The 11635-nt window shown below is 44.5% G+C and overlaps 1 pseudogene; it reads left to right on the top strand.

Annotated features, from left to right (window-relative positions):
* The first annotated feature begins 9257 nt into the window (after positions 1 to 9257).
* On the top strand, positions 9258 to 11287 carry LOC120840667 (annotated as a pseudogene).
* The last annotated feature ends 348 nt before the right edge of the window (positions 11288 to 11635 follow it).

Raw genomic sequence — 11635 nt, 5'->3', positions numbered from 1 at the left:
TCGGTGGAGGCATCGTGATGCAGTCACGCAAAGCCGGATTGCAACCGGTAACATAATTCTTTATTCAGTAATCTCATCACTGTACCCGCGTCCTGGCTCCACCTTTTCTGCCCCCGTCCTAGGCCTGGCCTTACAGGTCCTATTTTTTTGCGGCTACGTGGTGCTAGCTGTGGGCTGGCAGATAATCCGACAACACCACTGATATTACATTGCAGCTCATGGTTTCTGGGTGGGTGGTTTACCGGGGACAGAGAGGAAGGTGGAGAGGTGGGGGTCGGGTTAAGCGCCGTTCACACTTTTGCGACCCGAGAGAGACCAGACCGGTTTTTAAGTCTTTTGCGACTTCTTAGGACCGGAGGCGCTGCAGCGGAGCTCGTCCTAAGAGATCGCAAGAGGCTTAAAAACCGGTCTGGTCTCTTTCGGTCTTACTCGGTCGCAAGATTGTGAACAGGCCTTTAGGCTCAGGCTTAAGTTAGTGTACCACAATGTCACATGCTTTGTGTAGGAGTGCAACACGTAGACCCAATCTGAGCCCAGGCCTTACCCGAACTCCGTACCCCTGATCTATCCTCTCTCTCCCCCCTTGCACAATGCACTCAGGAACTACGAGATGCATTGTGATCTAAAAACTAGGCCCCCCCCCCCTTCCACCCAGAACCCCAAAAGACAAACCACGTGAGGCGGCGAACCCCACCCCGCAGGGAATATTGCCCGACTAGCGACATCAACACCCCCTATGACATTAATGTCGCTGGTCAAGTGGTACTCTCTGCTGGGTGGGCTTTGCCACTTCGTGTGGTTTGTCTCGAAGGGTTCTAAAAGGATGAGAGTAATGACAAATCTCGCTTATCAGCCATGCCATTTAGTAGTTTCTGTGCCTTTGAAAGTATACACGAATTGGCAGCTGGTGTAAGCTGTGCCATCAGATTACATTGCCTTTCATTGTTTTTGGGTGCTTGGTTCATGGGGGACGAGTGGGAGTTGAGTTGGAGTCTAAATGTTTGTTGGGTGTATCCGGAACCCCGATGGAGCCTAAAGATCTGTCTACTTATGCCGAACTCGGTGTCTAAAGATACTTTAAGCGATTTATTTTTCGTGGGCTCAATATTTCACGATTTAGGTCAAAGCTGAAGTTTTGAAATAATTTGTGGGTCCTAATTTTAGTGACGCAGTGGAATCTCAATGTAGATTCCAGTGTGTTTATATCTTACAGAAATTGTTTGCGGGACTTATTTTTCGCAAATTGTAGGCGATTTGCAAAATTCACAAAAATTAAGTCGTTTACAGCATGTCGGACGTAGCCGCAATGAGAAAGGGAAAAGCTATGATTATTTTACATGACAGTGTACGGTCCTTGCTTTGACATTCAGGTTGTAGGCTTGGACAGATGGGAAAGAGAAGTAGAAACAGTTACACTATATTTTAGTTAAGAGGTATAAGAATAGTCACATTTTTGCAAGACCGCAGTCTGTTTGCAAACTAGGTTCCCAAACAGCCCGCGGTCACCCTACACTGCTGCTCAGGGTTCATTGCAGAGGGTTCGGCATAGAAGTTTATGAAGGGAAAACTGGAGAGGTTAACCTGAACGCCAGTTCTGGTTGGCTCCTCTGTACTGGGAATAAGGGGTGGTGGTGGAAAGGAATATATAGTAATGAGAAACAGAGATGGGATGAAAATCGTCAGTGGAGATAAATATAGTGATAAAAGCTATGTTAAAGGTCTCACACGCTTAGTCTCAGTAAGGCACGTTGCACCACACGAATATATGTTCAGAGGTCGGCAGGCGGCAACTGGCGAGACACCATGGCCCGCCAATCTTTTTCATGCTTTGCACAATGCACACCTCTACAATGGCACATGTTTCGTAGTTTTGTGGTTTTGTACTCACTGCTGCAGCCAAAAAGCTCAAAGATGCGTCAAGAGATCTTCCTCAGCCACTCCGCTTAGAGTACTCCACACCCTGAATACAACCCTTTCCCATTGTGGCGATGTCCAACGTATCTTTAGATCCACGTCCCGGGTTTGTCCGACATACCTTTAAATGCAGTGAATAAGAAAACAGGTGAAATGCTCAGAAATCCTAAAATATGTGATCGACACGGACGTCTCCAAAACTTTAGTTTCCTCAAACAATATTGATGCCTTTATCGACTTAGAACGAGAAAATCATTAGATTTTGCAACCAGGCGAATTGAAAATGTCACGTTGTGATCAATACTAGTATACAGTTGAAGTAGCAGTGCTCGCCTAGTGCCTGACAACCGTTTGTGTGTCTCCATAAAAGTAGAATGAAACATAGTTTTTTATTTGCGGGATGTAAGTAACAAAAATAAAGATTTTTTACTGACTTTCATACTCCACGGTGAAACTTTACTCTAAAAAAAGGCTATGAGTGCGAGCTCCCTGCATTTAATCACAGCACGACTGTAGGAGCTCTCGAGGAGCTCCTGCAGTCATGAATAAGGAGCTCTCGAGCATAGGTGGGAGGCACCCTTTGCACATTTTATTTCCAGTTAGCCCATTCTAGGGTAAGACAAACTAAAGTGTAGCTGTGCTTTCACCTTCTTTCTGCACCAAAAAAAAAAGTGCCAACATGACATTGGCACTTTTTCGTTTCTTGCCTTGAAACGGTATTGGCGGGCACCAATTTTTAACCATGTTGGATTAACCTCAGACTGGGGTAGAGAAGAAACATCAGAATGGTAGAAGAGACAAAAAACAGAGAGGACAATGTCTCAAGACGTCCTGTCTAATTTCTGTCTCTTCTATGTTTTGATGTTTCTTCTCTACCCCAGTTTCAGGTTAATTTAACATGGTTAATATTCACCAGCTCGCCTGCACCTTACTATATTTTCACCGATTTTTACTTCTGAGGTTGCTGCCTCAAACAAGCACTTTAAATGACTCAAGTCGCTTGGCCGACAGCTTTTCAACTCTAAGAGAGGGACAGAAAAACTGACGGTGACTTGGTGTACTAACGGTGTCATGGTTTGTACCCTGATCCTAGGTGCGAAGTCGGATGACAGATTACATGCATTGTGTTATCCATGACTAGAAGCACATATACCCAATTACAAGTATAGCAAATCTTAGTAGACAGACTGGACATTTGTGTGCACCCGAATTTACTTTTAGGACCAAGGTAAATTATTTGGTGACTTGATTGTAGGCCATCTAATGCCGAGTGGTGATCGTCCAGTAGCATCGGGACTTCGCATAAGCCATGTTATGCTCCGTGGGAAAATATTGAACTGAATAGCTTTGCCTTTACCAAACCAGGTCGAACCAGGATGTTCTTTGCCACCGGAGGGAGATGTGGAGGGGTCTCCTTCAGAAGAGCTGGCAGCTGAACAAGTAAGATTGTGATCTTTGGGTCTATATTGAAACAGATTGATTTCATTCGTTGTGTCACTGCTATAATGAATCTCTTAAGAATTAAGGTGATGTTACTTGAATTTCAGTAAATATTGCCATGAATGACTGATGAAGAGGCAAGAAAGAACGAAAGAAACTGAGCAATTAATAAGGTGAACTTAATAGCGTCACAGATGTTTGTGCGGCACAGGAGCAGTGTCGAGCGCTTGGGTGAGATTGATTTCGGATTGCCAAACGGGGCCCCTTATGTGTACGCGTGGGCTTCTCGAACAGTCGATGTAGAATGTTCGGCAAGTAGAATATTCCGACCTTGAACAAACAAACTTCTCGAAATTTACAAGAACATTATTTTAAGGGTTAACAAAAAGGCTTGTCTGCTCCTAGGATTCGAACCTTGGCCCCTTTACGTGGCAGCCTAGCACGATAAACATTTGGCCACAGAAGTGCTTGCCCGGTAAAGCACGTGGCAATATCAGTAAACTTGAGATCTGTTTCTTCTTTGCACTTAGCAAACTTGAATGTCATCATTTGTCTGGATTTGTCATCTTGAGGGGTTCATACCTCATTAAACATGTTACAAAAGTTGCATGCACAGTTTGCAGATGCCATTATGTTGGTATACATGCAGTAGCATTGGCATGTGTAGAAGAGTAAGTGTCTAGGCAACTGTTCTGGTCTGGATTGCATAAAAGTAGAAATCCTCACCTGAACATTATGTGAAAAAAAAGGATGGCTGTAATACTTGGCGAGTACAGCTAAAGTAGGCATATGTCAGTCCACAGAAAAAATTGTGCTGGTGCGTGGCAAAAACTTTGCTATTTAGTTTCAGTGAAACCACGACAGTTCACAATTTGTGTCAGGCATTTTTGTGCTTCAAACTGGCTGAAAAACAGTATTCTGGTCTGTCAACATCAAAGTGGCAGCCAACATTTCACCTAAAGATGTCAGCCACACTTAAGATTGGCTGTAACAAGATTGCTAACATTGTGGCCTGCCATAATAGTTTGGAAAAACAAACTAGAGCAATGCACCGCTGTGTGAGAGTCTGTGGATCCATAAGCTTGTATATGCTTCTGCTTCTTCAAATCAGGTTGAAGTCTCAGGACCCTCACTACTACAAACTGATGCAGACAGCACAGATTCTGAAGAGAAGGGAGATGATCAAGTAAGCATTGTTGATGTGTTTCTGGGGTGCGCCTAGAGACATGGAAGTACAAACATGACAAAGGCGCTCTTGTTTTTTGCCTTGAAACGGTATTGGCGGGCACTGATTTTTAGCCATGTTGGATTAACGTCAGACTGGGGTAGAGAAGAAACATCAGAATGTAGAAAAAGAACGGACAGGACGACGTCTCAAGATGTCGTCCTGTCTATTTTCTGTCAATTCTATGTTTTGATCTGCTGTAACAAGATTCCTAACATTGTGGCCTGCCATAATAGTTTGGAAAAACAAACTAGACCAATGCACCACCGTGTGAGAGTCTGTGGATCCATAAGCTTGTATGCTTCTGCTTCTTCAAATCAGGATGAAGTCTCAGGACCCTCGCTACTACAAACTGATGCAGACAGCACAGATTCTGAAGAGATGGAGGATGATCAAGTAAGCATTGTTGATGTGTTTCTGAGGTGCGCCTAGAGACAAGAAGGTGTTCCCATGAAAACTTGCCATCTAGGAGCACTTGGAAGAATGCGTCAGCACCCCATCCGTCACATTTCACTAAAAATAAAAGTATTTGCAGTGCAGCATGTCGTGGTGATTCGAAGGGCGATTGTTTGGCAGGTAATTTGAACAAATATTTTTGGTATGCATTTATCACAGTTCAGCAAAGAAAATGAATAGGGTTTAGTTGAAGATGATGGAGTATCAAAATTGAGGTGGCCGGTGTTGGTAGCGAGGTGGTGGTCTGGCAGTTACTGTTGGGCGCCGACGCAGGGCTGTGTGGATAGCCTTGAATGCCAGTAGCGGCGATGTCTTGCCTTGTCAGTGTCGGAAAAGGAGGGTGGCAGCCGCTGCTGCCGGCGTTGTCGTGGCCGGGGAGTAGACGTCGGGTTCATCCGCGAAGGTGACCTGGTAACAGTGGGGGCCCGCATCCTCGTGGGCTCTGCCGAGGGCAAGGAAGGACACCGGGGATTGTTGGCTTGTTTAATCCAAATGCCAGGGTCAACTGTTCCAAAGCGATACTAGCAAGAGCTGAGCAGGCACCACTGCAAGTGGGGCAGGCGCTTCTCTCGTTCAGAGTTCATGCCCGTACGATCGCTAAACTCGGAGTACTACATAGAGTTGTTAGTGAGCAAAATGCTTTCAGCTCCTCAATACCACACAGACATAAGAAGGACGGGGCAATACCATGCATTTTATGTTTGTGTGTTTTTGAGGTACTTTTCCAGTCAGCTAATATACCAACTAGCCCACTTAGCCATTTATTTCTTTTAGCTCCCATTTTCAGTAAACCTGCCCATGGGACCGATAGGAACTGAATCTAAAATTTATGGTGAAACCAGGAAGGTTTCAAGGTAGGTTCAGGCTTTGAAACTGAATTCGAAACCCATCGGGAAACTGAGCAAGTTTCGAGGTACGTTTCGGCTTCGAAACCATTTGTTCACCAACCGAGTGCTAGGAAAAAAGTAAGTTGGTGCCATGTGACCTTGAAGAATCACATAACCTTACATAATCATGTATGTATAGGTGACCTCGTACAGTTACATGATCACGTCTCACATAAGGTTTATGTCTTACATAAGGCTTAAAGAGATGTTGTACCGAAATTCATATTTCACAAAATAAGCTTGCAGAAGTGTCTAACAGGGGGCCATTAACCACGAAACATCACTCATATAGCCATATCTCAAGCGGATGGCCGTATTTGTGGAAAATAAAGGAGCGCATGAGGAAGAATGTTGAGGTCACCTTATCGCAGAAGAGTTGAGAAGGAGGAGAAATGGCCTCGCTCCCTTTCTTCTCTGCACCCTCACGGAGTCAAAGCGAAAATAGGAGGAAATGAGAATGGCGAGGTCACGCATCTTTTCGGCCTTGTGCGAGCGCCACTCTTCTTTTACAAAAATACAACGATCGGCTGGAGATACCGCTTTATGGGTGACGTTTTGGGACTTCTAGCGTCCTGCCTATCGATTCTGCGTTGTTTTCTGAAATTAGATTTTCGGTTCAGCATCCCTTTAAGTAGAACATGTAAGGCCTGAGTGCAGTATGTCTTTCCAAAAAACCTACTAGTCTAAAATGACCTGCTAAAATCAGAAACTTAACGCATGGAGGCAAAACTTACCTGGATTACGTCTTTAACTGATCCAAGTCTTGCATTAAAAATTGAAGTTTCAACTCGCGCTACGAATCAATAAATAATGATATTAGGGAAGGTTAATGGCGGTATCTGTTGACAGTTAAACCTTTTGATTGCCATTGCAACAGGAGTTAAGGAAATATTTTTGTAGTGGGACTTGAGCCCTCAAATTTTAAAGAGAGTCGGATGAGCCAAATAAGCATTCGAGAAAGTTGACAGCTTCATAGATCAAGTTTTTTCGTTTTTACGTGTTACTTCAGACTGGTAGGTTTATTTTGGGACATGCTGTAAAACATATGGCAAGCTGGATTCTTCTTCCTCAGTGGATGTTAGAAAAGAATGCTCAGGCATAAGGTTCAGCTGGTTGATTTAGCGTGGATTCGGAGCACCGTTTTTGTTGGTATTTGTTTGCACTTGCCGCTCGAAAGTCCGGAGAATGGATCTCTTTTGGATTGCTTCAGAATGAGGAGCAACCAGAAGCTCCGCCTTTAGAAGCAGCATCGTGCTTTGGCTGCGCCGATAGTGGTGCGATAATGTGTCGCTGCTACCAAGTATGCACAAAGAAGAAGATTGGAATGTGGTACCAGTTCAGATTTTTCCTTTCCACTGAGCCGCAAATAACAATACAAAAGCATGTCCTGTTGTTCAGTGTCCCCCCCCCCCCTTGTCCACAGCAGCAATGCGACATCCATTCTTGCCCTCTTTCATCCTGTCTCCTGCTTTCACCATGGAGGCTACAACCCTCTCTCATTCCGTTGGTGCATAACAGTGCCCGTTTGATACAGAAGAAAAGTATACCAGATAGATTCCTGCGTTGGGCAAAGCTATTTTTGTTTTACGCGTGGAGTATGTGTGCACTCCGAAAAAAGAAAATTGACTAGGACAGTAAAAAATTTAACCACGACTGGTTAAATTTTTCTCCTAAAGAGAACAACCAATTCAAAGATGCCAGATATTGAAAACCTGCCTCTAGCAAAAAGATACAAGTTTCAATAGGTGCGGCCTGCGCAGTACCCATTACACCTAAAGCATTCCATCTTGCAGCTACATTTTTTAGTTCAGCAATGAAACAATATCTTTTTCAACATTTATAGCAGTACTCAAAGAGAAGTGTGTACAAGGTTTGATTTTGAACCAGTATGTAGAAAGTGTCCCTGATACAATGCAAAGGCAATGGAGCACATTCAGCTCCTTATTCGTTTGATGCACTGCTTATGGAACTCGGCTATATATGAGCTCGCAAAATATTTGATGGTGTCAAAAGCTTACAGATTGATTCACCCAGGCACTTGCCTCTGCTGGGATGCTTTGCTGCAGCTTCAGCTTTTCTGCACAAGTTACTATCCAACTGCAGGTCTGCGCGAATAGAGTACTAGACATCACAACATGTCTCGAGCACTGCCGTCTGCCTCCAGTGGACTGAAGTTCTGATGGCATGAAGCATGCGTCAAATGGTTACTGAGGGCGGTCTGTTTGCTGAAAGTGCATCATACCACCAACGTGTCGAGAGGTGGAGCCGGCTAATTACAGTCATGAGGGCAGTCTTAGCTGAGGCTGGACGGACATGAAGCCGCAGAATATTACTTGGTCATGTGCACCTTTTGTGCACGAGGGCAGAAGCAGAACACATCCCTGGTTGTTTAGAATGCAGTAAATGCTATGTTAAGTCTAAAGCGAACTGGACAGCAACTTTGAACAGAGCATTCCGGTCAATAGACTATCGGTTCTGTAAACAAGGGTTTGAGCAAAAGAACAATAGCATTGATGTTACAAGGCTAATAGTGCACAAAATTGTAAAAGCATCTGACTATTAAATGAGCACTCTAATTGCCCCTTTGCATTTATTTGCATTATAATTATAAATAAGCCTTGTCTTTCGTGACCACACTCACCTATAATTTGTGTGCTTGATCTTGAATCATTGTAGTGGACGACTAAGTTTAGGTATTGTTTTTCTGTGGAATGAAATCAGTTAGATATGACATGACGGTAGCATAAATAGGGGTCATGTTATCTTATGGTCATCTTATTACATACTGGCAACAGAGAATACTCCAGAGAGCCCTGAAAACAAAATAAAAGTTTTAATACTAGTCGTCAAACCTACAAAATACTACAAGTCATGTGAAATTATTAATTCTTATGTTGCAATCACTCTGCCTTGCAGTCCTGAATAAAATATTTGTAACCTTGTGCCCTTAATGCTGCCTGTCCGTGCCATGCAGGCAGGCAGTTATCACGAACTCAGTGTCATATTAATCAAAATTTGGCTTTCTTACTTTGAGATAGATTGCCTCACTTTTAGCATCCAAAATGCTGATGATTCGTATATCGCAGACTGGGCACCACAAGGATGTAAATTTTGCACATTTTAGTTTTAATGAATCACACAATTTTGTCCTCTCATGTTAGTGTATTTTGTGTAAATTGACTAAGAGCAAGGAGTTTTCTGTTTAATATTTGTGAATTTAATTTTTTTTTCAGAACCAAGGTTTCGTTGACGAAAAGAAACAAATTGCAGCCCTTCTCATGGCATATGTGATGCGGCACAGGGTGAGCGATCAGGGTATCGCAGATCTCTTAGATATGCAGAACATCATAACCTCCGGTCGTGCACCAACATCAAAGTACCTTCTTCTGAAGACTTTAGGAGCTGACGTCCCTGGTACAGAGAAGCATTTTTACTGCATGGATTGTCTAGGGTATTTAGGTAAATCAACCCCTGAGGGCCAGGCTCATTCCGAAAACTGTGAACAGGATGTAGATATAGTGTCTTGCCCTTTCTTTCTTGTGATGCCTCTGAAGGAGCAAATCGAACGGATCCTAGCACAGCAAAACCTCAAATGGCTCCCACAAAGCAACGGAGCTAGGAACACGATTGGAGACGTAAAGGATGGCATTGAACATGCCAGACTTTCGGCTGATTTCTCAACTCATGACATCTCCCTGCTTTGGAATACAGATGGGATCAGGGTGTTTGAGAAATCAAGCTTTGATATCTGGCCTGTTCAGTGCGAAATTCTTCAATTGGACCCTGCAGTGCGGAAACAGAATATGTTGATGCCTGCCCTGTGGTTTGGGTTTTGTAAGCCAAACATGACTACTCTCCTGACACCCTTTACGAAGGAACTGCAAGAGCTTTCTACAGGATTTTCTTGCGTAAAAGATGGAAAAACGGTTCACATAAGACTGTTCGCAGCTGCATGCTCGGTGGACGCCATTGCTCGCTCTGCAGTGCGGAACTGTTAACAGTTTAACGGCTTTTATGGCTGTGGCTGGTGTTACCACCCAGGGGGTTCCAGCTATGAGTACTTGGACCCTCCTCCAGAGCGCAGGACAGCTGTCAAGCATCTGGAAGAGGCAACAAGTGGTACCTCCTCGGTGCCCGCCAATGGAGTGAAAGGCCCTTGCATTGCAATGACCCTTCCTCGGTTTGATGTGGTAGACGGTTTTATACCGGACTACCAACACTGTGCATGCCTTGGTGTTATGCGTCAGTTGCTCAAACTGTGGCTAGAGAGTGAGTACCACGAGTGTGCGTGGTATATCGGAACAAAGTTGCCACAACTGAACGGTTTGCTTCTGGCTCTCTCCCCACCGACAGAGACTACCCGCACTCCAAGGAAGTTCGAAGACAGAGCTTACTGGAAAGGGTCGGAGTTGCGGGCACTGATGCTTTTCTATGGTTACATCGTGTTGAAGCCCATTTTGCCACTAACCTTTTTAGACACTTCTCATTACTTTCGTATGGGATATACCTGTTGCTGAAAGACGATATTTCAGAGCGTGACCTCACGGAGGCACGGGCTCTACTAGAGAAGTTTGTGGTGCAGATGGGGACATTGTATGGCGAGACCAATGTGTCATACAATGTCCACCAGCTCCTTCACCTGACAGACTCTGTGGAGGCTTGGGGTCCGCTGTGGGCGACGTCCTGCTTTCCTTTTGAAGGGCGGAATGCCATCCTCCTCAACTACTTTGCAGGCACACAGTCTGTCGCTGAGCAGATTGCCAGAACTTTTATTTTGTGGCAGAACCTTGTTCTCTGGGCAGAGAGGATAGAGATGCCTGAAGGAAGGGAATTTTTTGAAAGGATGGTGGGTCGGCAGACTATGGGGAGGAGTGGGGTAAAGCTCCCTGGCGGCATAGTTGTTTACCGACGTCAGAGTTGCTCTGGCGTCAACATTAGGATGGAGGTTGTGTTGGAGAATCACCTGGGAGTCCTGCCACCACAAGTCAAGTACTACCACCGTTTTCAGTGTGGCGGGATTCTGTGGCACTCGGAGAGCTATTGCATGCCTAAGAGAGTTAACTGCGTAGCTGAGCTTCAAGATGGTTCCATTGGAATTTTGCAAGCGCTCGCTGTGTTTGAAGGGAGCCCTCCGCACCAGCAGCCCCAGTGCTTAGTGCTTATCGAGAAGCTCGAGCTGGTGCGGAGTGCTGCTTTCAGAGACAATCAGCTCGGTATTTGCTTCTCAGCTCTTCGAGAGGGGACACGAGCAGGGGTGGTAACAGCATGCAGTCCTGACACTCTGAAGAGAAAGTGTGTGGTTATGGAGCGAACCACTACAAGTTTCCTTGTCGTGGCCCTCCCCAACCAAGTTGAGCGTGATTGAGTGTGTATGATAACAGAAGTGTGCTCCAAGAACTAAATTTCCACAGATAGTAGAATCTTTTTAGGAACAAAGCATGAGCATGTGTTTTCATAATAATTTCCAGCCAGAAGCGGGATGCTGAACCCAAATTTCGGGGGGAATATCTTGGTTGCAGTCACCTGTATAGCTCGTCAGATATTCATAAACCTCATAACTTTAAAGGGGCCCTGCGACGACTTTTTGACTGTTTTTTTTTAATTTACACCGAATCTGAGCATACTGAACATGGTAACTTAGTGGAACTTTTCTTTTCTTGAATATTGCTTTATTTTACAAGTTATAGGCAAATTAAACTTGCAAAAACAAGCA

This window comes from Ixodes scapularis, unplaced genomic scaffold (assembly GCF_016920785.2).
Source record: "Ixodes scapularis isolate PalLabHiFi unplaced genomic scaffold, ASM1692078v2 PGA_scaffold4__175_contigs__length_147842914, whole genome shotgun sequence".
Lineage (NCBI taxonomy): Eukaryota > Metazoa > Arthropoda > Arachnida > Ixodida > Ixodidae > Ixodes > Ixodes scapularis.
This window is presented reverse-complemented; position numbering and strand designations above follow the sequence as displayed.